Below are 24,930 nucleotides of genomic sequence, written 5' to 3'. Positions count from 1 at the left end.
TAGAACGATATTTACAATTAAAAATAAAAGCTGTTAAAGCAGGCGCCCCTATACAAATCAACACTGTCAATGACTTTATAGACTGTTGTAAACATTATGGGGTGAAGGTCCAGAGATTGCTGTGTGAATTTTATTTGCATAACCTCGTGCTAGATCAGGAGACTGAATTGAACCCTGGTCCTTTTGTTGGGGACATTCAGTTGCAAGCATTCATCTCATTCAGGGTTAATCAGATTAAATGGCTCAAAGCCTATAACACTTTCCAGAGGCAGGAAAACGGCCTACACTTATGGGTAAGGGCTGAACCTAGGGACCCAGTGCGGTTATGGAAAGCACATAGAAACCTTATGAGAACTCCGGGTGTCATTGAAACGTTAGGACCTATGCATGAGGCACTCATTCGACAGAGTTTAGAGTATTTTCTTTCCATCAAAGACCTCGCCATTGATGCAGCCAAATTTCGGTACCGAATCTCTAATCCAAACATCCAGCTCAGGGAACCGTTTAAGTATGAGAATTTTGAATTAGCTGCCAACCGTTTGAACCTCTATGGCGAGAACATTTTGAAAGCAGGGCCATCCTGGTTAGGATATAGATTTCGCAGTCCCATTATTTGGCATCCTGCACCCGGATATCAAGCCCTGTATGAGATGCCTGAGGATCAAACAGGTCAGTTCTTTGACTATCTAGTCATGCATCATGGCTATAGGCCTCCGCATGAGATTCCTTCTCCAGCCTATTCTCTCACTGCCTTGCATGTCAACTACAATGTTTTCATGAGGGCATGAAACAGGGTAAGCAAGGGGGTGTGTGGAGTACCAAAAAGGTATGCTTTTGATGATCATTTCAATAGCCTTTCAGTAAGATTTGTAAACCTTTTTGCATCATGAATCCGGAAAACAATAAAGAATTATAATAAAACATGTGAATTATATGCAAGATTTAATCACTGATAATTCTTATTCTTCTATGCAGGAAGAGGTAAAAACGAAGAGTAGCCGTTCCGAAAGAAAAGATAAAGACAAGATAACTGTTGTCCCTTTGAAGGGAAACCGAATGCAAACAAGGCTAAGCAGATCAGTGCAAACCGGCCCGGAAAAGGAGGAGAAGACACCAGCTCGACGGGAAAAGAAAAGAAAAGATTAAGGATTGATAGTTTGCCGAATCCCTCAGGATCTTTGATCCTGAGGGATCGCTGCTTTATTTATTTTGTTACTTAGACATCTCCGCAGTCACCTTTATATAAGGGGACAACACTGTTAACCATATATATAATTTTATGTAATTTTCTGTAAGAGATCAACTTTGATCATCGAGTCTCGTTGAGAACTGGTTCATTGTACTTTTGTCTTATGCATTAATATAAACTTGGTGATTACCGTATCTCTGCATCTGGATTAACTCAAAGCGGTGTACCCTTGAGGCTAAGGGCCCGGCCCCGGAGGACACTTGCTTCTGTACCACTACAATTTGATTATTGCGTGGTTTGCTTATTGTTATTATCTGGTAATCTGATATGCTTTATGAATCGCCATTACATGCTCTGTTAAGATTAATTCATTAAGGTTTTTACAGATAGAATTGTGTATTGACTCTGCCTTACATTCCTAATCCTTTCAGAGTTGATTGAATGATTATCAGTCTTGGCCGAATATTATTACTGTCTCGTTACAGAGCTTTTGTACTGAACATTTACGTCATAGATTCATTCGAAGTTGTATTTAGAAATAAAGCCGTTAAATTAAGATTGATCATATTACTATTCCAGTGTGTTACGTGTGATCCATTAGTGTTGTTCCATTAGTGAATTCTGCTTGATTTGTTTTAAGAGTGAGAGATTGATATTTGGTTGTGAAGAGTGCATTTGGGTTAATAGATTAAGTTTGGTTATGACTCGCGAGACTTAGTTGTTCAATTGCTGTTCCATTTTATTATTGCTGTTCCATTTCAGATTTGCCGTTCAATTCTTCATTTGCTGTTCCATTTTGCTATTTTTCGTTCCATTTACTTGCATTTGTTATTTTGGTGTGAGAGACGATCCAAGGCTGTAGTGAGCCTCGGCATTCACTGCCTCGCTCCCAGACCCGTGATCCATGCTCTAATTTCCCTTTCATCAGTTTCCAAAGGGATGGGCTATTGCTGCCGAACCCTTGACTGGTAAGTTACTTGGTTTTCTGAATGTGTGATTTTCCCTGCTTTTATTTCCTTTCTGTCAGTTTCCAAAGGGATGGGTTATCGTCACCGAACCCTTGACTGATCAGTTGCCTAGCTTTAAGAGTGTGTGCTTTAGACATTTGAAGTAACTTAGTTATAGGAAGCATCCGTTTACTCTTGTATTTTCGTAGAACGCTGTACTACTAGCATTACTCTGACAAATAGCCTCGGATTGAGTCACTCTTTGTAATAACCAAACGCTCCCGGATTGATATATTAATGTGAGATAATTAGAGGTGAAAGAGACCCTTTTTATAGCTCCACAACACTATATTAGATGAAGGCGCATCTATGAGTATCATGTCTTCTACTACTTGGCAAGCTTTGGGCTCCCCACAGCTTGTGCCTGTCACTCAAAATCTTTTGGCTTTCAACGGAGGAACGAGTCAACCCTTAGGGATCCTTCCGAAGTTCCCTATTACTTTGGGAGGAAAGACCATCTATATAGACGTGATGGTATTCCAAAGTCCATTAGATTTCAATCTTCTTCGTGGATGTGACAATGTTTATGTCATGGGAGCTCTTGTTTCTTCAGTTTTCTGTCTAGTTTGTTTTCCGCATGAAGGGAGAATTGTGACTATTAATCAATTGTCATTCATTGGTCATCAGGCACCTCCTTTGCAACCATCGTCCCCTTTTGGCTCTTGTTTGCAAGTAGTACCTTCCCCACCACAAGTCAATTATGTGGCTACCTGCTCTGTCTCCACATCTGTTGATGATCACACAAATGGTATAGTACATTATGTACTGGGGGCATTGGAACCCTATCTGTCTTTGGTACCAATTGAAATGTATTCCCCCCAGAGCATGGTTCTTCCGTCTAGTGAAGACTTCTTGGGAGCCATGTTCTCGTATGGTCCATGATCAGATTGCGATGATAGTTTTTTCCTGTATCAACCTCCTTACAAAATGAAACAAATTGTGAGAATAGCTCCTTGTCTTATGTCAACCTCGTTAAAAAAAATGAAACAAGGAGTCGTGAGCATAATTTTTGTCTTGTGTCAAGCTCGTTAAAAAATGAAACAAGGGTCTCGAGGATAGTTCTTTTACTGTGTCAACCTCATTAAAAAATGAAGCACTTCCCTTTTCCAAATTGATTCTTTGATTAAGATCTCGTAAAATCCCAATCGAGTCTTTCCTGGATCTTGAAAGTGAACCTTCATTCTATCCATCTAGTTGACTGAAATGAAGCTTGGGGGGCATTTACCTCGATTGAGTCATTATTTTGGAGGCATGCAAACTTATAGCAAGCATATTTTTTTCGTTTCAAGCTTGTGTAAACATGAAACCGAATCCAAGCAGTGTTCTCCATGGTTCAAGCTTGTGTGAAAATGAACCCATGCCCAATTTACATCTCGTGATTGTCATTTTTATCAGCTAATTTTTGCTAGATGAGCCTTGGTTGTTTCATTCCATTGTTACCATCTCTTTTGCTGATCATATGCTTTCACTTGGTTGTTTTTCCTTTCCTGAGGAACCACAATGATGAGTGGTTTTATTAGCCAGCCCCTTAACCATTACAAGTTTTGAGTAGTTCCACCATTGTTGGAACCAGTTGCTACCTTTTATACGACTCGTTCCTCCAGGACGAGTCACCTTTAAGCTCTTTTCTCGACTCGTAAAACTCAAACAAAAAGATTATTGAGTATTTTTTCATTTTGACTCATAAAAGAGAACAAAATGGGGGGTCCGCTTTTTCTGGCTCTTTTCTGACCCTATAAACATGAAAAGGTTGTCGAGATCTTGTCATTTTGAGCTCGTTAAAGGATGTGAGTTGTTGTTTACCTAGTATATGTTTACCCCTTTTTCGGTTTGGGATAAACCATTTACAAAAAAGGTACTCCTTGACTAAAATGGTCAAGTGGTTCTCTCAAGTATCATTTTCTACCTTTTCAGGCTCGAGAGGCACAAACATATGAAAGGGACCTTTGGAGTTTTCTTTTCCATGTCTTTTTCAAACTCTCTAAACATGAAAAAGATACCGAGTTACACCTTTGTCGGACTCATTAAAATACTAAACGACATCAGATTCATCACCATGATGAACATGATCTTATCCTTCCTAGGGCTTGTTAAACTTACTAAGTCGGATTCGTCTGAAGGATGAACTTATAGTGAGAGCATATGCTATCCACTTCAAGCTTGCGATTAAAAAATAATTGCGGTACCTGCCAGAAATGGTGGGGGCAAAATTTGGAAATCTAATTAGTTGTGTTGGCAACTCACTCTTGAACATGACACTTTCTACTTTGTCTTAGGTTGGGATATCCTCCTTTGTATCATTGACCTTCCTGGGTTGGGCCATTCATTTTTTCCTTCAATTTGATCTTTGCCATGTCATCATGATCAGCGATCCTATGGATCCAAAAGCTACCAAACTTCCAGCTGGGTCGCTGATATGTTCAAGAGTTTTCCTTCTGTAGTTACACCTACCCCTGATTCTCTGTATCATCCAAAATCATTTTGCATCCTTTTGTCTCACGTCGATGATGTGGGATACATTATGGCCCTCCTTCGACATGGTCACTTCCCGTCGACTTCAACTCATTATCCGAGAAGTTGATGTAGAGACTCCCTTCTAGTACCTTAGAGCTTGCATGCCCTAATGGCAATTTCTTCGTACTCGATGACAAGTTCACATCATTGGCTTTCGATCAAGTGATTTCACGGGTGTTCGACTTTAGTTCCTCTATTCACATTCTGTGGATTGTGTTGATAGTACCTTGAGGACCATTTTCATTATTGGTGGTTTCTCTCATGCTTGTTAACAGTTTACATCATTGACTGGTAATCAAGCGACTTTTTAGCTTGTTCGACGTCAACACATCTATTCACATGTTAGAATTTGTACTTTGGTCAGGTCGTGTTGGAGCGCAAGAACCTGGGCTCAGATCACAAAAATCCAGGATATGAAGTGATGTGACATGGTTATGTTGATATACATGTCCCCTTTAGTGGATGGTTGTGACCATACCATGAGTTATCATATGTGATCCTTCTCATTATGGGGTGGATGCGACCATACCTTGGTTTCATTATGATCCTCTTTAATGGATGGTTGCACCCATGCCTGCCTCCATTCACATGATCATTCTTTGGATGCTTGCGTCCATACCACAATTCATGTATCATTTGATAGATTTTTCAGTTATGTATATGTATTTGTACTTGCTTGTGGGTTTTTTGATGACAGACTCCAGTTCCCTGCACTTATTCATAAAGCATTTCACCCCTCACTTTAGTTCAACCTTCACGCTTTAGGGGGTATCTGTTACACACAATTTTGTCACTGTCCCTATACTCCCCATTCCTTGATCTCGGAGGACCACTACAATGAACCCTACATGCTTTCCCTTCATGAAGAAACCCCTATTGTGTCCCTCATCATCAGTAGAACAATTCCCTCTTGCACCAATTCCCCAAAATCTTATGTCTTTCCCAGTTTACAAGACTAACGCTAATGACCCTTGTCCTCCTTGCACCGATGTGCAGGAATGAACATTGTCCCTAAAGCTGACCAGAGTGACTGACCTTTTTTCTAGTCACGTCGGTCCTCTTATGGAAATTTTTTTAAATAAAGATTCGAAGCTTCCAGCTCTAAAAGCTTCGTAATGGAAATCTAGTAAATGGTTTGGCCGGATGGGGTTGAGGATGTCAGTTTGGGATCCTTTCCCCTATAAGGATGGAACTAACTCAAGAGATAAGACCTTCTCCCATGAGAAGAGGATCCATCTCCCATCAATTCATGCTATATAAACCTCCATTTTTCACAAGCACAAGCAAGGGTTGAAGTGTTAATGTGGGTGTGCTAGTGCTAATTAAGTTTGGAGTAAATATAAAGCTATTTATAGTTTTGGCTCTCTAGTTGTGTGAGGGAAAAGTGTGAATTTGGTTTAGTGTGAAGCCTGAAGGGAAGATCCTTAAAACTATTATTGTTTAGGCCATCATGAAATGCCAGCAGAAGTGTGTGGGAACCTGGTTTTGTCGGAGGAGAACAACAAAGTCAAGGCAATGGTTGTAATCTTTTCTTGATTCAATATACATGCAACTATCGATTGATTTCGTACATGATGTGTCATCTTACATGTTCATGGCTTAATGTTTCTTGACTTATTAAGTAGGTTGAATTACAATTTGTCTATTATCATGGTTGTTGTTTGTTGTTGTTTACTTGTTTCATGTGTTTGAAGAAGGAAACGAGAGATAGATGGAGCAAGCAAGCAAGGACATCATCAAACGGGATAAGTGTACTAAGAGGTAGGCCCTCTTAATTGATTTTAACCTAAGGAAATGTTCCATAGAATGTATCAGTTGTGGCTAGACCCATTATTGGGCTAGAGGAATTGTTTGTGTTCGCACTCATAATTTTACTTCACCACAAGGACAAACAGACAACTTCCCTTCTCAGAGCATAAAGTACATGGTTGACCTGGCAGTGACTAACTCGACTTTAGAGGGGATGGTGGACAGTATGAATGAAAGCCAAAATGGGAAACATGGGATGAATGGTATGCAAAGATGGATGGAATACTGTGACATGATATAATGGGAAACGAAACAAACTCCATGGATGTAAAGGTGACTCATCGTGGATGCTCTGAACAAGGGTGACTTGATGACGCTATTGCATAGAAAATGCCCTCTTAGGACCATGAAAACATGAGAAAATGATGGTTTCTCATGGTGAAAATGGACATGTGAGACGACAAGTGTCACTTATGAAGAAATTCGATTTTGAGAGGTGACGAAGTGACCCTTCTTGGAAAAATAGCCTCCTGGTCAAGTGTCAAATCATCAAAAACTAAGAAAGACCCATTATAGTAATTGATGAGAGCTTTCCAATGGTGTTGATGGTTCATCAAAATGAGTTACGGTTTGGTTGCAATGGGTGACAGAAAAAAACTGTGGGTTTTTCTCTAAAAGGATGTTTTCCCTCAAATTTGAATTCATTTGCTAAGTGAGTTGTGGCAAATTTGGAGAGGAGGAAAATGCCCTAAATCTTGTGGAGATCATAGCAGAAAAACTAACCGTTGAAATTAGGACCAGAGACTTTCAAGTAGGTGGCCTTACTCATCTCTATAGTTTCAATGGTTTATTTCTTGATTTTTGTACCTTGCAGCTCCCTAGGAGACCCCTGCTATTGGTCTTGGCCAGATCCCACTTTTTGGGCCCAGAACTCCATTCTGACTTGCAGGAAAGAGGGGAAAACCTGCGAGCTCACACTTTCTGGGCAGAAAATTGCAATTTGGAGCTGAGAGGGAGAGTGGTATGTTGGCCTAGTGGGGGTTGTAGGTTGATCAGTCAAGGCTAGTGTTTTCTTCTTTGATTTGACAAGACATGTGGTGTTTTACAGGTATGGCAAAGTTGAAAATAAACTAGAGTGAGTGAGATTTGGGTACCCTTCGATCCAAGATTCAAAGGGATCATGGGGTTCAAGGGGCGTTAACTCACTATGGGGTTCTCAAGTTGGTAGAGAACCCATTGATGAGGGAAGGTGAGCCCTCATTATCGAGGATCATCAGCTATTGGGATCCCGACTAGGGGGATTTTATGGTGCAGGGGCATAGGATCGAGTTCATGTTACAGGATACTTACTTTTTGACAGGACTCCCTCCCCTAGTGGTGGTGGGGGATATACATTCGGTGTTGCCTCATGGGAGGAACATTACAGAGTTTGTGGACCGCCATTGTCCACGGGGTGTTTGTGTGAAGTGCACGACCATCCCGATCAGTGATCTAGATAGGCTAGAGACATGGGTTGTCACCGTAGTAGCGTTATGGATCCTGGGAACCCAGTGATCTAGGAGGCTCTAGAAAGACACATAAGACAAAGAGGGGTTATGAACGCTCGAAAATCAAAGTGTTTGGATTATGATCGAACTAGGACCAGAGTGTAGATCTCGTCGTCCTGATCATGGAGGTGTGAACGGTTCGTTAAACCGAGCTCGTATGCGAAAGATAGAGCTCTTCAAAGTTTGACATGACAGGGGAAAAGTGGGGCCCACAGTGTGCCACATGGCATCCCAGTAAGTAGGTGGGACCCACATGGCAGCCCATTAGCCATTAACACTTGGCATTCTTTCATTGGTCTCCTAAACCTGCATAAGAGACAAAAATCATTTTTTAATGGTTATTAAATAACCATATAACAAAATTTGTTTTAATATATAGTTATTAATAACTATATAAAAAAAAATCGCATATATGTTAGGGATCGGTGGCCATAACCCCCGCTGAACCCTTTGAACAAATCGCAATCACCCCTTTAACCAAAGAAAATCCATATATATGTATTTTTGGGTTGGCGGCCATAACCCCCGCCGTACCCTCCTCCATCACATGTTAAAACATATATATGTTAAGGCCGATGGCCATAACCCCCGCTGGCCTTATCGCAAATGGCAACAATAATATGGTTTTGGGATCGGTGGTAATAACCCCCGCCAAACCCTCCGCATATATATATATATATATATATATATATATATATATATATATATATATATATATATATATATATATATATATATATATATATATCATACATACATACATATATACATACATAACCATATATTATTATGGGGTGGGCAGGCCACCGGCAGTGGACCCGGCCCACACCCTATCACCTCAACCCGATATATATATGCCGCCGATTGCGATTATTGAAATGTGTCGACACCGCGCCGATTGCCGATTATAATATCGTCGATATATAGATTGGCGGAACCCTTGATATCACAACGATTTAATAGTGTCGATCCCATGTTAATCGCCGATTGCAAAGGCCGATCGCCGATATTAGTACAACAACATGGGGTTTTCAGGGGCGGTCCGCCCAATGCGGACCTGACCCCCTATTTCAAATACTTTTGTGGTTATCACGTAAAAGAATAGGAGGGGCGGGATTTGATTGCCCGACCTCTCCTCAACTATATGCCTCTTTTACCAATGCGCTAACTGCTCACATTGGTTAATCCACTGATAAGTTTTTATTTAAACTCAGTATTTTTACCTCTGCACAGAGTTTGAGGAAGAGAGAAACTGCAGGCATTGATTTCGAGGTAGAAGAAATTTAATTAATATTTTAATGCAGGGACCATGAATTTTGCAGGAGGGCAAAATTTTCACTTTGTCAGAATTTGACAAATTTTATATGGATCCTACACCTATCGTCACCACGAGCAAAACGGTGTTGTCTATTTCTTCATCAGAGTTCTGCATTTTCAGTCATTTTCAGAATGCACGTGGAACCATGATTTCAGTGAAAACAGGGAGTGGAACCATGAGCCATGAAATTTTCCCAAGGAGGTAAAATTTTGACATTTCAGATTATAGTCAAGTTTATACTTGTTTTTCATGGTTTTCCGCAGGGATCACAATGGAGCGATCAGATTCTCCATCTGAGTTGCAGATTTCCAATCCATCCATGGAATAGAATCTTTGAGGAATCCCAGGGGAATCTAGAAGATTCCTTGAGCCCAGAATTCTCAACTTCTTAGAATTCGGATTTTGGACAGTCGATTCAGCACTACTCGATGCCACAAATCTAATTGTGTCATCAGATTTGTTATTCTCTCATTTCTTCTTCTAGTCACTTTTCTAAGTGCTGGTGCAAATGTCCACATTCATGTGCGAGTAGCCATTTTCATATGATCGATGCCGTGAGATCAATGGTTCGAGCAGCTTCAACAATGTAACATCCACTTCTTCAGATGGCCCTTGGTTGTGAGGTATATGATGTGTTCATGAACTTCTTCTTTCTACATTATGTTGCACAAATCCTTGATTGATGTTGAAGCAGGATCTTGTTTATTACATGTTGTCATGATTCCTTACTTGATTTGATGCGGAATCTTTTATGTGATGTACTTGTTGTCATAACTCATCATGTTATGTTTTGACATCCCTTGTTGTATGTTGCTGGGATATTTGTGTTGTCGTCATGCATGTGTTTTGCATTGAGATCCCTTTTGTGCCATGTTGGCGGGATGCTCACCATGCATGTTTTGTGTCATACTGATAGGAGTCTTTTGATTGAGAATTCCTGTTGTGGAACATCTCTTAGAGCCACTCCTGCGTGAGGGCATTTTTCCTTGTATGAATGCGACATCATCTCTTGTGTACATCATCATTATCGATAGCACTTAATGCAGCAGCCTACACCATCTCGACACCGGGGCTCGGAAATGTAGTCCCTCCTAGATGAACTCTGTTATCACTGGCTTATGTTTTCATGTGTAGATGATTGATATGTTCCGCTTCTTTACAACATGCAGATGTATTCATTAATGTTCTTTTGAAATTGCAATTTTAACACATCAGGAAAGTAAAAGGTCTTGGAAGGATCCTTCTTCACACCCAGACCTGGATCAAGTGGTATCAAAGAGGTCTTTGTGTTGATGTGAATTGTAGTGTGAACAATGGAACGTGCAGCAACAAAGAATGAAAGAGAGATGTACAAGAACATGGTCAACATCTCCAAAAAGGTGGAAATCATGTATGAAACTCTACAGAAATAAACAGAGGAAAAGGAGTGATTACAACTTCAGTTGTAAGCCATAGAAGAGGCCATGGAAGAATTGAAGCAAAACAAACATAATCTTCAAACAGAGAATGTTGAATTGAAGATGCGCCTACATGAAGAGAAAGAGGAAAAACAAAGTTTGCTACTACAGCTGCAAGCAAAGGATGAGGCCTTGGAAAAGCTGCAATGAGACCCATGTGAGGTAAAATGTAGTTCTCCATCTTCATGTATGTTTCCTGATGATGATTTCTCTTTGAAAATCACACCATAGGAATTGGCTCCAAACTGTTTAAGAAAATGGGGTATGAAGGAAAAGGCTTGGGCGTTAATGGCCAAGGCATTGTCAATCCAATCAAAGTGGAGGAATTACCCCATCAGGCAGGACTTGGGTATGTCAGGAAAGAAGTTGGGGAAGGCGCTGAGATAGTTAGCGAACTACCAACAACGGATGATGAGCAGCCCTCATCAGTTCTTTCCAAAGCGAAAGAGAAGGTAAAAGATGTTTATTTCCTTTTGGTTTCATCTTCTCATAGTATGATGCCTGTTGGAGATTTGGAGATCCTGATTACAAGGACAAACATGAGGCTCCTTACAAAGATGAGGCATGAGGAGAAAGAAGAACTTGGTATTAATAACCAGGGCATAACTCAACCTTTGGAGGTTGTGCATGAACATCGATTTGCAGGCTCGAGATACACCAAAGGAGAGTGCTCAAAGGTGTCAGATTCGTTCGAGACATCATCGAGGAAAGAGAATGATGGGAACACATCCCCATCATCCCATAGCAGTGCCCATTGCAGGGAGAGATTTGAGGCAAGCTCTCATCGCCATGCTAACATCAAAGACAGCAAAGGAAGGTATAATCACTTTCGATCTTCGAATGTTCATTTTGATTATGGTTATGTTGTTAATAATGCATGAATATCAAGGCATCGTAAAATATGTACCTTTTGTGGTTTACCTAACCATACCTTTTCTAAGTGTTGGAAAAGAATGGTAGCACTCATGAGGTCTGAAAGACCCTCTCAACAGCATGAAAAGAAACTGGTTAATCAGATATGGAGGAAGAAAGCCTACTGCTATCATTTTGATAGAAATGGCCATCAAAGAGCCACTTGTTGGAGGCTCCATCTAGAGTAGCGCCTTAAAGACAAAGCATCGGTGCATGAACCAGGAAGAGCTATTGTTCGACAAGAAAAACCACCTCAAAGAGGTGACCTATTCATATTGATCAGTGAAAAATGGTTTCTAGACATGTTGTCATTTCATGGTCATTCTTTTGTAAATCCTTTGTTGCATTTTAAAGTGTAAATGTGATGATGTGTTTCCATCACTTTGTCAACAACAATGATGTCTGGTCATGTTTTGAGTCGTATTTTACACTCTGAAAGTGATGTTATGTTACCATCACTTGTCAACACAATAGTGTCTGTCCTTATGAATGTGTTGCAGTGATGATGTGTTTTCCATCACTTTTTGAAGCAACAATGATATGTTGGCCTTGTTGTCATAGCTGGGGTATTTCATCCATCTTGTTGTAAACTTGACCACCGAGTATGTGTTATAGACTCATGGCAAGTGTGGAACGTTTGGGTCTTTAGTTGGTCATGTCATTCCAACATGTAATTTGCAAAACAATGTACTACTGGTTGCAGAAGTAGCAGGTGTTGGCTCATCGCTTAAGGCTCCAAAGAACAAAAGTGAAGGAGATGGAAGCGAGACCTTTTCAGGATGCTTGTGATGCAAACAGGGTACAGAGAGATATGCAGATTATTTTTCATGCTTTTGGAGGACGAAAATCTCCTCAGTGGGGAGGATTGATGCAGGAGGCTCCAGAGAGACACACAGGACAAAGAGGGGTTATGAATGCTCAAAAATCAAAGTGTTTGGATTATGATCAAACTAGGACCAGAGCGTAGATCTTGTCATCCTGACCATGGAGGCGCGAACAGTTCATCAAACCGACCTCGTATGCAAAAGATAGAGCTCTTCAAAGTTTGACATGACAGGGGAAAAGTGGGGCCCACAGTGTACCACATGGCATCCCAGTAAGCAGGTGGGACCCACATGGTAGCCATCAGGCATTAACACTTGGCATTCTTTCATTGGTCTCCTAAACTTGCATAAGAGACAAAAATCATTTTTGATGGTTACTAAATAACCATATAACAAAATTTGTTTTAATATATAGTTATTAATAACTATATGAAAACAAATTGCATATATGTTAGGGATCAGCGGCCATAACCCCCGCTGAACCCTTTAAACAAATCGTAATCACCCGTTTAACCAAAGAAAATCCACATATATGTATTTTTGGGTTAGCAGCCATAACCCCTGTCGAATTCTCCTCCATCTCATATTAAAACATATATATGTTAAGATCGATGGCCATAACCCCCGTCGGGCTTATCGCAAATGGAAACAATAATATGGTTTCAAGATCGGCGGCAATAACCCTAGCCGAACCCTCCGCATATATATATATATATATATATATATATATATATATATATATATATATATATATATATATATATATATATATATATATATATATATATATATATAACAAAACCATATATTATTATGGGGTGGGCAGGCCATCTGCGGTGGACCCGACCCACACCCTATCGCCCCGACCTGATATATATGCCACCGATTGTGATTATTGAAATGTGCCGACACCACGCCGATCGTCGATTATAATTAGCTAATATATATCTCGGTGGAACCCCTAATATCACGTTGATTTAATAGCGTCGATCCCATGTTAATTACTGATTGCAAAGGCCAATTGTTGATATTAGTACAATAGCACGGGTTTTTCGGGGGTGGGCTGCCAAATTTGGACCCGACCCCCTATTTCAAATACATTTACGGTTATCATGTAAAAGAATAGGAGGGGCGGGATTTGATCCCCCAACCTCTCCTCAACCATATGCCTCTTTTACCAATGCGCTAACTACTCACATTGGTTAATCTGCCGATAAGTTTTTATTTAAACTCAGTATTTTTACCTCTGCATAGAGTTTGAGGAAGAGAGAGATTGTAGGCACGGATTTTGAGGAAGAAGGTAGTTAATTAATATTTTAATGCAGGAACCATGAATTTTGCAGGAGGGCAAAATTTTCACTTCGTTAGAATTTGATAAATTTTATATGGATCCTACACCTCTCGTCGCCATGACCGCAACAGTTCTATCTATTTCATCATGAAAGTTCTACATTTTTTGTTCATTTTCAAAATGCACGTGGAACCATGATTTCAGCAGAAATAGGGAGCGAAACCATGAGCCATGAAATTTTCTCGAGGTAAAATTTTGACATTTCAGATTATAGTCAAGTTTATACTTGTTTTTCATGGTTTTCTGCAGGGATCGCAATGGAGTGATCAGATTCTCCATCTGAGTTGCAAATTTCCAGTCCATCCATGGAATAGAATCTTTGACGAATCCCAGGGGAATCTAGAAGATTCCTTGAGCCCATAATTCTCAACTTCTCAGAATTTGGATTTTGGACAGTCGATTCAGCACTACTCGATGCCACAAATCTGATTGTGTCATCAGATTTGTTATTCTCTCATTTCTTCTTCTAGTCACTTTTCTAAGTGTTGGTGCAAATGTCCACATTCATGTGCAAGCAGCCATTTTCATATGATCGATGCTGTGAGGTCTATGGTCCGAGCAGCTTTAGCAGTGTGACATCCACTTCTTCAGATGGCCCTTGGTTGTGAGGTATATGATGTGTTCATGAACTTCTTCTTTCTACATTATGTTGCACAAATCCTTGATTGATGTTGAAGCAAGATCTTGTTTATTACATGTTGTCCTGATTCCTTGCTTGATTTGATGCGGAATCTTTTATGTGATGTACTTATTGTCATAACTCATCATGTTATGTTTTGAGATCCCTTGTTGTATGTTGCTGGGATACTCTTGTTGTCGTCATGCATGTGTTTTGCATTGAGATCCCTTTTGTTGGTGGTGTTGTGTGTGGAGCATGATTGTTCAGAGGTCTTTGTTTCAGCCGAATGTATACCCCAGGAAGTTTGTACACCCCTCCACGCGGGGGGGGGACTTGTCCCCCCCGCGGGGGTCCGGGGGCTAGCGGTCCCCCAGCAGGGGCTCGAGGGCAACGCCCCCGAAGTTAAAAACAAATGTAAAATTGCCTTGTAAAAGTATAGTAATTTCTAGTCAATCTAGGCCGTTCATTACGCGGATGATCTGACGGTAGAACTTATGTTTAGTTTAGAGTTTTTTGCCCTAGAAGGCAACCCCTCTATTTGTATGAGGGTATTGTATTTGAGGCTGTGAAATAGATGTGTATTCTGTGAGCGAGAAACAGAGAGGTGAGACTGTGAGAGAAAACAGAGGATATTACAGCGGATTTGTTGTAGGTTGTGTCTCTTCATTTTGCTGGATAATAGAAAGGAAGGACTGGCTGTTCAGGGTGGACGTAGCCCAAACTGGGTGAACCACGTATATCTGTGTCTCTCTTGTTTTGTGCATTTTCTGTGTTTATATTTCTGCAATATTTTATGTGTTCCATTGCTCCGTAATATATAATTTTCTAACAACTTGTATCAGAGCCGAAGGTCTATTTGGCTGATAAACTCGCATGAAAGAAGGGTTCCTGGTTCGAGTGGGAGCAATGGCGGAAGATGGTAAGTTTAGGGTCGAGAAATTCAACGGCCAAAACTTCTCGCTGTGGAAGATGTAGATGGAAGATTATCTGTATCAAAAAGATCTATACCTACCATTGGGCGGAAAAACAAAGATGCCGACGGGTATGAAAGACGAAGAATGGAACCTTCTCGATAGAAAGGCACTCGGAACAATACGGTTGTGCCTTGTTGTGTCAGTCTCCTTCAACATTTCGAAGGAAACCACGACAGAGGGTTTGCTGCAGACGTTGTCAAAACTATATGAAAAACCCTTGGCCTCAAACCCTTGTCCCCCCCACGGGGGTCCGAGGGCTAGCGGTCCCCCAGCAGGGGCTCGAGGGCAACGCCCCCGAAGTTAAAAACAAATGTAAAATTGCCTTGTAAAAGTATAGTAATTTCTAGTCAATCTAGGCCGTTCATTAGGCGGATGATCTGACGGTAGAACTTATGTTTAGTTTAGGGTTTTTTGCCCTAGAAGGCAACCCCTCTCTTTGTATGAGGGTATTGTATTTGAGGCTGTGAAATAGATGTGTATTCTGTGAGCGAGAAACAGAGAGGTGAGACTGTGAGAGAAAACAGAGGATATTACAGCGGATTTGTTGTAGGTTGTGTCTCTTCATTTTGCTGGATAATAGAAAGGAAGGACTGGCTGTTCGGGGTGGACGTAGCCCAAACTGGGTGAACCACGTATATCTGTGTCTCTCTTGTTTTGTGCGTTTTCTGTGTTTATATTTCTGCAATATTTTATGTGTTCCATTGCTCCGTAATATATAATTTTCTAACAACTTGTATCAGAGCCGAAGGTCTATTTGGCTGATAAACTCGCATGAAAGAAGGGTTCCTGGTTCGAGTGGGAGCAATGGTGGAAGATGGTAAGTTTAGGGTCGAGAAATTCAACGGCCAAAACTTCTCGCTGTGGAAGATGTAGATGGAAGATTATCTGTATCAAAAAGATCTATACCTACCATTGGGCAGAAAAACAAAGATGCCGACGGGTATGAAAGACGAAGAATGGAACCTTCTCGATAGAAAGGCACTCGGAACAATACGGTTGTGCCTTGCTGTGTCAGTCTCCTTCAACATTTCGAAGGAAACCACGACAGAGGGTTTGCTGCAGACGTTGTCGAAACTATATGAAAAACCCTTGGCCTCAAACAAGGTATTTCTTATGAAACAGTTATTTAATATGAATATGTCGGAAGGTGGATCTGTTGCAAACCATTTAAATGATTTTAATACAGTTACAAGTCAGTTAAGTTCTGCAGGGGTAAACTTTGATGATGAAGTTAGAGCTCTGTTATTCTTGTGCTCAATACCAGAAAGTTGGAATGGTTTGGTAATGGCCATTAGTAACTCCGTTTCTGGATCTAGTACTTTAAAGTTTGATGATGTTGTCGGTGCTATCCTTAGTGAGGAAATGCGACAGAAAAGCTCCGGTGAGACATCGGGAAATGCTTTGAGTGCAGAGTCTAGAGGAAGAAAAATGGAAAGAGGAAAGAGCTCAGGATATCACAGTAAATCAAGGAAAGGCAGATCCAAGTCCAGATCGGGGATAGTGTGCTGGAAATGTGGAAAGAAAAGACACCTAAAGAAAGACTGTAGATCTCAGAAGGGAAAAGAAGGAGATGCACAGCAAGAAAACGATCATGAAGCAAATGTGATAGGTGAGGTGTTACAAGATGCTTTGATTCTTTCTTTCGAAAATATTACTGATTCCTGGGTGGTAGATTCAGGGGCTTCATTCCATGCCACACCTAATAAGAAATACTTTCATGACTATGTTCAAGGAGATTTTGGACAAGTTCGTCTGGGTGATGATAAACCCTGTAAAATCGTTGGAATGGGTAAGGTTCTTGTAAAACAGCAGAATGGAAACCAATGGCTATTAAAGGAGGTAAGGCATGTTCCAGATCTAAAGAAAAATATGATTTCAACAGGGCAGTTAGGCGGTGAAGGTTGTGTCACAACTTTCACAGATAAAGCTTGGAAGGTCACTAAAGGAGCCCTGGTAATAGCAAAAGGCGAAAAGGTTGGTACATTGTATTTATGCAATGGTATTTCTAACTTTGTTAATGCTTTAACTTCCAAAGGAGTAGATGCAGCATTATGGCATCATAGGCTCGGACACATGAGTGAAAAGGGGATGAAGATTCTTCACTCAAGGAATTTGTTGCCGGGTTTGAAGAATGTTGATTTGGACTTCTGTGAGAATTGCATTTATGGAAAACAGAAGAGAGTCAGATTTCTCAGAGTTGGGAAAGAAAAGAAGAATGAAAAATTAGAGCTTGTGCATACAGATGTATGGGGACCTGCTCAGGTATCATCTCTCGGTGGCTCTCGTTATTATGTTACTTTTATTGATGATGCAACTAGAAAAACTTGGATTTATTGTATTAAGAATAAATCTGATGTATTTGATACTTTCAAGAAATGGAAAGCTTTGGTTGAGATTGAGACAAGAAAGAAATTGAAGTGTATTAGATCAGACAATGGAGGTGAATATTGCAGCAAAGAGTTTGATAGGTACTGTTCAGAGCATGGAATTCGCAGAGAGAAGACAGTTCCAAGAACACCACAAGAAAATGGTGTGTCAGAAAGGATGAACAGAACAATCATGGAGCGTGCAAGGTGCATGAGATTGCATACAGGATTGCCTTTACAGTTTTGGGCAAATGTTGTAGATACTGCTATTTATCTAATAAAAAAAGGGCCTTCAAGTTCCTTGGATGGTGGTGTTCCAGAGGAAGCATGGACAGGTAAAAAGGTAAACTACTCCTTTTTAAAGCCTTTTGGTTGTGAGGCCTTTGTCCATATTGATAAAGAAAATAGAACAAAGCTTGAGGCAAAGTCAAAGAAATGTACCTTTATTGGATATGGTGTTAATGATTTTGGTTATCGCTTATATGATTACGAAAATCACAAAATCATTAGGAGCAGAGATGTAATATTCAATGAAAAGGTCTTGTATAAGAATCAGCTGCAGGAAAAGAAACAGGAAAAAGAAAACAAGGAATACGCAGTTCTTGATGAAATCACTGAAAAAGGAAAGGTGCCTGAAAATAATAATAATCAACAACCACAACAACAACAACCACCACAACAGCAACAAGCACCCCAAACACCTGAAAGTGGTGTTAGAAGATCTACTAGGATAAGTAGACCCCCTGAACGATACTCTCCTTCATTATATTATTTATTGTTGACTGGTTCTGGTGAACCCGAACGTTATGAAGAAGCAATGCAGGTTGAAAGCAGGAAGAAGTGGGAGGTAGCCATGGAAGAAGAGATGGACTCCTTAATGCATAACCAGACTTGGGATTTAGTCAGGTTGCCTGCAGGAAAAACTACATTGAAGAATAAATGGGTTTACAGGATGAAGGAAGAAGATGGAGGAAAATAGAGGTACAAAGCTAGACTTGTGGTGAAGGGGTTTGCACAGAAGAAAGGTATTGATTTTGATGAAATATTTTCTCCTGTTGTTAAAATGACTTCAATCAGAACTATTTTAAGTCTTGTAGCAGCTGAAGATTTGCATCTTGAGCAGTTAGATGTAAAGACAACCTTTCTCCATGGGGATTTGGAGGAAGAGATATATATGCAGCAGCCACAAGGATATGAGGTGAAAGGGAAGGAGAAACTAGTGTGCAGGTTGAAGAAGAGCTTGTATGGCTTAAAACAGGCTCCAAGGCAGTGGTATCTAAAATTTGACAAGTTTATGTCTGAACAAGGTTATACTAGATGTCACTCTGATCATTGTGTTTATTTGAAAAAGCAAAATGATGGCAGCTATATTATATTGTTAATTGTATGTAGATGACATGCTTGTTGCAGGATCTAACATGCAGGAAATAAATGTGCTCAAAAGAAAATTGGCAAATTCATTTGCAATGAAGGATTTGGGATCTGCAAAACAAATCCTTGGTATGAGAATAACTAGAGACAGGAAAAATCGTAAATTAACATTGTCTCAGAATGAGTACATACAAAAGGTGTTGAAAAGATTTAACATGCACAATGAAAAACCAGTTAGTACACCTTTTGCTAGCCATTTCAAACTTAGCAAGGAAATGTGCCCAAAGACCCAAGAAGACATGGATTATATGTCTAAAGTTCCATATGCATCAGCAGTTGGAAGCTTAATGTATGCAATGGTCTGCACAAGGCCTGATATTGCACATGCAGTGGGAGTTGTAAGCAGGTACATGAACAATCCAGGAAAGGAACATTGGATGGCAGTGAAATGGATTCTCAGATATTTGAAAGGTACCACAAATCAAGCATTATGCTTTGGTGGTTCAAACATCTCCCTACAAGGATATGTTGATGCAGATATGGCAGGTGACAGAGATAACAGGAGGAGCACTACAGGATATGTATTTACTGTTGGAGGAACAGCTGTTAGTTGGGTTTCAAAAATCCAAAGTGTTGTTGCACTTTCAACAACAGAAGCAGAGTATGTTGCTGCTACAGAGGCTAGTAAAGAAATGATTTGGTTACAAAGGTTTATGGGTGAATTGGGTAAGGAGCATGATATGGGCATGTTATACAGTGATAGTCAAAGTGCCATTCATCTTGCAAACTCAGCATTTCATTCCAGGACTAAACACATACAGCTCAAGTACCATTTCATACGATCAGTGTTGGAAGATGGAGAGTTGAAGCTGGAAAAGATACACACTAGCCAGAATCCTGTAGATATGCTAACAAAAGTTGTAACCAGGGACAAACTGAGAATATGCTCAGTTTCAATTGGTCTTCAAGGATGACGATGGAGATGAGAAATAGCGAGGTCTAAAGAGGAGTCATTTTCCAGCAAATGAAGCAGCGGTGGAGTTTCAACAATCATTCTCCAAGTGGGAGATTGTTGTGTGAGGAGCATGATTGTTCAGAGGTCTTTGTTTCAGTCGAATGTATACCCCAGGAAGTTTGTACACCCCTCCACGCAAGGGGGACTTGTCCCCCCCGCAGGGGTCCAGCGGGGGCTCGGGGGCAGCGCCCCCGAAGCTAAAAACAAATGTAAAATTGCCTTGTAAAAGTATAGTAATTTCTAGTCAATCTGGGTCGTTCATTAGGCAGATGATCTGATGGTAGAACTTATGTTTAGTTTAGGGTTTTTTGCCCTAGAAGGCAACCCCTCTCTTTGTATGAGGGTATTGTATTTGAGGCTGTGAAATAGATGTGTATTCTGTGAGCGAGAAACATAGAGGTGAGACTGTGAGAGAAAACAGAGGATATTACAGCGGATTTGCTGTAGGTTGTGTCTCTTCATTTTGCTGGATAATAGAAAGGAAGGACTGGCTGTTCGGGGTGGACGTAGCCCAAAGTGGGTGAACCACGTATATCTGTGTCTCTCTTGTTTTGTGCGTTTTCTGTGTTTATATTTCTGCAATATTTTATGTGTTCCATTGCTCCGTAATATATAATTTTCTAACAGGCGGGATGCTCACTATGCATCTTTTGTGTCATACTGATAGGAGTATTTTGATTGAGAATTCCTGTTGTGGAACATCTCTTAGAGCCACTCCTACATGAGGGAATTTTTTCTTGTATGATCGTGACATCATCTCTTGTGTACATCATCGTTATCGACAACACTTAATGTAGCGACCTACACCATCTTGACACCAGGGCCCGAAGATGTAGTCCCCCCTGGACGAACTACGTTATCAACGGCATATGTTTTCATGTGTAGATGATTGATATGTTCCTCTTCTTTACAACATGTAGATGTATTCATTAATGTTCTTTTGAAATTGCAATTTTAACACATCACGAAAGTAAAAAGTCTTGGAAGGGTCCTTCTTCACACCTGGACCTAGATCAGCCAGGCATTCCACCACATCACTGGTGGGCAAATGATGCTTGTCGAGAGTGTATTTGTAGGGACCTACTATGGGTGGGCCTAAATTATGTTGTCATCGATGAAACGACAAATGAGTCCATGTAAGAGATAGGTGAACAACGACTGTGAACTTGGTATAGTGCTATGTGTTTTCTTCTTTGAGAAGATACCCACCATCCGCCCTCATGTACAAATTTGGGATGGGGGCCCACATAAGCCTAGGCTACGCCACTGGGGGCACTTACTATGGAGAGGGGGGGGGGGGGATCGGGCGTGTGTTCTGACCCAAGTTTTTCGCACACTGGGATCAGATGCTCCTTTACATAGACAATTATCCTTATAGCGGGATGAATTATCATCGTGATCCTGACCTACCACTTCCACTCGGACAAGCATGGGGACCAGACAGTAAGTCTTAATTTGCTATTTTTATGGTGTATTTCATATTTTTAACATGTGTATATGGTACTGAGTGTAAAATATGTCATATGCAGACATAGGACTAGTAAAACTGATAGGATATGCAAGCCGAGCCATAGCACCAGGGGTTGTAGATCAATGAACATCATCATCACGCCAGTGTCCAGATGATAGTGTTCTACTCACTGACCTACATCATAGGTGTGATGTGCTCCTGACCGAAGTTTCTGAGCACGGGTGGCATGAGTTAGACGATCAGTACACAAATGAGTGTACATGCCTTCCCTCAGAGTGGCAAGGGATCATGCGGCGCATGGCGATGGCCGGTCAGGCAGTACGTGATCTACGGGAAGGTGGAGCAGAGCCTTTGGCATGGGATTTGCCAGACGGTGGCTAGGGATGGGGACATGTGGGTCCCCTTTGTTTTGATTTTTGTAACATGTTATGGGCATGTAGGATGTATTTAGCTATGGGCTCCAAACACTTATATGTTTTATGTGATACAAAATATGATTATGCATCTTTTATATGATGATGATAGTTCACCATGTGTTTTTTTTATGGTTGTCTTCTGTGGTATACATGTGATAAGTGCCAATCTAGAATGTTATTTGCAATGGTATTTGCATAATTATTTTGGGCCTTAGGAACATTACTGAAAGTGATGGTTTCAAATTCACATACCAAAAACTTAACTCATAGATATTTTCTAAATAGGACTTGGTTATGCACATGATACACACCATTCAATTGCATGACAAACAATGAGGAATCTAAACGAACATGAAGATGGAGGATGCGATGATCAAGGGAATCGACTAATAAACCTATCACTACATCATATTCAGCCCAGTTATTGGTGGTAGATCTAGTGCACACATTGTTCGAATGGACTAACGTATGAAAGGGGGTGAAAATGGCCTAGGCTACTAAGGCTAGATTCCTGGACAAGCGTCTCACACTGTTGGCGTAACCGATATATGATGTGGATGATGAATCCATCTGAAAGGTGCAAAAGACAATAGATAAGATGATGCAACCTACCTAAATGCATGACAAAAATAAATGGCATATGTTATGAGTGAAATTTCATAAGGTAGCATGCATTGGGAGGATTAGGAAGGAGGTGACCTTCAAAATCCTCCAAAAGATATGCCCGCTTGCCTAAGTGCAAGGGTAATCATGGGTAGACTTAGCTTCCATGGTGTCCTCATAATAATGTAAGGTTAGCGGGGGGGAAGACTGACTACATGATGCAGCGATGGTACCTGATGCATCATCATGAGAAAGAAGTTTCACATACACATCATCTAAAATGGTAGACAACGAGCTAGTAGATGGAGAATCTACCAATGTTGAGACCTTGGTTTCTGATGAAGGAGCTTCGATAGAGGCATGCACAGAAACCTCAAAAAGGTTTTCCTGCGAAGAACTCAAGGATGACGACATGTAAAGGCTATCGACCGTGGAGTCCCTCATCTCAACATAAGGGATCATGATAGTGGGGCCAAAGTCCCCTTGTTCTAGTGTACTAGTGGTATCAGAATCCACAAGTAGAGGAGTAGGTGATCCACTACGAGTGGCCTCATACTCGCAAAGTGCTTGAAGGCAATCACGAAATTCATCGAGACAAGGGAAACAATGGGAATAGTGACCATAATGATCGCACAAGGCACAAGGGTGATTTGTGTGCAACTTTTTGAGTTTCTTGTCTGGTCCCAGTAAGGTAATTTAGACCTCAGGGATATTTGACTCAGGGAATGTTTCATGAACCAAAGGTTTGAGACAAGGAAGCTCAGGACAATTATTGGTGGCATGCCCAACAACCTCACATAAAACGCATGGAGGTGTTGACTTTGGAGCTTTTGGAGCATAAGGTGCTTGGGGAGCCTTATCCTTAAGTTCCTTTTTCTCGGCTTTGCCCCCTTATTTAGATGTTTTCACAACAGAGGTGGGTTACTGCTGAGGTCGCGTCGAACTGGAGTAGTGACATGGGTCGTAGGGACCTGTTGAACCGGGGTCAAAGCGTGATATGGTCTGAGCTGACTAGGTGGAGTGTTCACTGGGGGATAAATCTACCACACTGGGATCCCCAAAGTCATATTAGGGAGAATCAATGAAGCCATGAAAGGGACAAAAAAGATTCCAGGGGGAGGAAACAAGAAAGGTATCTATCCTGTAGGGAAATGTCCCGGCAGAACAACTCCTTGATGGTTGAGACCTGGAGGAATAGTTCTTGGTGGGGACAAAAGAGATGCACCCACAAGAGGAGGAGGTCCTGGTGGGGGGGGCTGCATCTAGATGGCTCAAATGAGATGGTAACAACAGGGTGCTAAGGCACTGGCTATTGATCAGATTTACCAGACTACTTTTGAGCAACCTATGACACTTGTAACATGGAAACACTCCAAGAGCTAGGCTCAGAGATAGGAGGGGGAGGACCAAGGAAAGCACCTAATAATGAGGAATATTTGTAAACTCTCGGTGAAACACCAATGAGAGCGGTAGAATACTACTTGTCTGACATCAACAAGATAATGGACTCAGGGGAGGTCAAGGATGACGGCTCGTAGTACGTCAACTGATCTATAGTGTCGATATTCCGTTCATGGGGGGAACACATCTTGCGGAAAACCACAGATGCAACGACTGACATCTCATAAGTGTAACTACGACCCAAGATAATGTTGTAATATAGAAGGGCATCAATAACGTCTATTTCAACATGAACAGTCTTTCCCGCAAGAGTCACTCGACAATTGCGATACATGCTGAGAGGCTAGGAGGAGTGACCATCCCGAGCAAGAAAAGTGATGGTGGATGGGGATAGTTTAGGTGACTTGAGTTGTGTCCAAATCATAGTGGACCTCATGCAGGTTCATGCATCTTCATCAATAATGCATGGGGAGATGATGACATTATAGACTCTTACTCATATCTGAAAAGCAATGGATGGAGGTAATGGAGGATGCTTTAACGTATCAACAGGAAAGGCAATCAAAGGATCGTCTGAAGGATCTATTGCACCCAAATAATTTAGTAGATGTTTCTTTTGTGACGGGCATGATTGGAGGACTTCTAGTGTTGACATGGTAGTAGGGGATTGTGCCAAGTCATCTACTATATTGTATGTATATGCAACTCAGCTAGAAGTCACGTTACAATGTAATGGTCCCTTGGGGATCTTAGGAATTACACAACTTTAGGTTTAAGGATCTATAGAGGAAAATTTGGTGTCGTAAGAGGCTCATTAGATGCTTTG

General features: G+C 40.9%; 1 pseudogene; it reads left to right on the top strand.

Moving 5' to 3' along the window:
* The window catches only part of LOC149201985 (putative pectin methyltransferase QUA3), a 71,215-nt pseudogene that overhangs the window by 832 nt on the left and 45,453 nt on the right, over positions 1–24,930 (top strand).

Source organism: Pinus tabuliformis, chromosome 2_1 (genome assembly GCF_031772625.1).
Source record: "Pinus tabuliformis cultivar Carrire ecotype Pingquan chromosome 2_1, CPIR1, whole genome shotgun sequence".
Taxonomy (NCBI): Eukaryota; Viridiplantae; Streptophyta; class Pinopsida; order Pinales; family Pinaceae; genus Pinus; species Pinus tabuliformis.
Note: the sequence above shows the minus strand (reverse complement) of the source record. Positions and strands in the feature narration are given on the sequence as shown.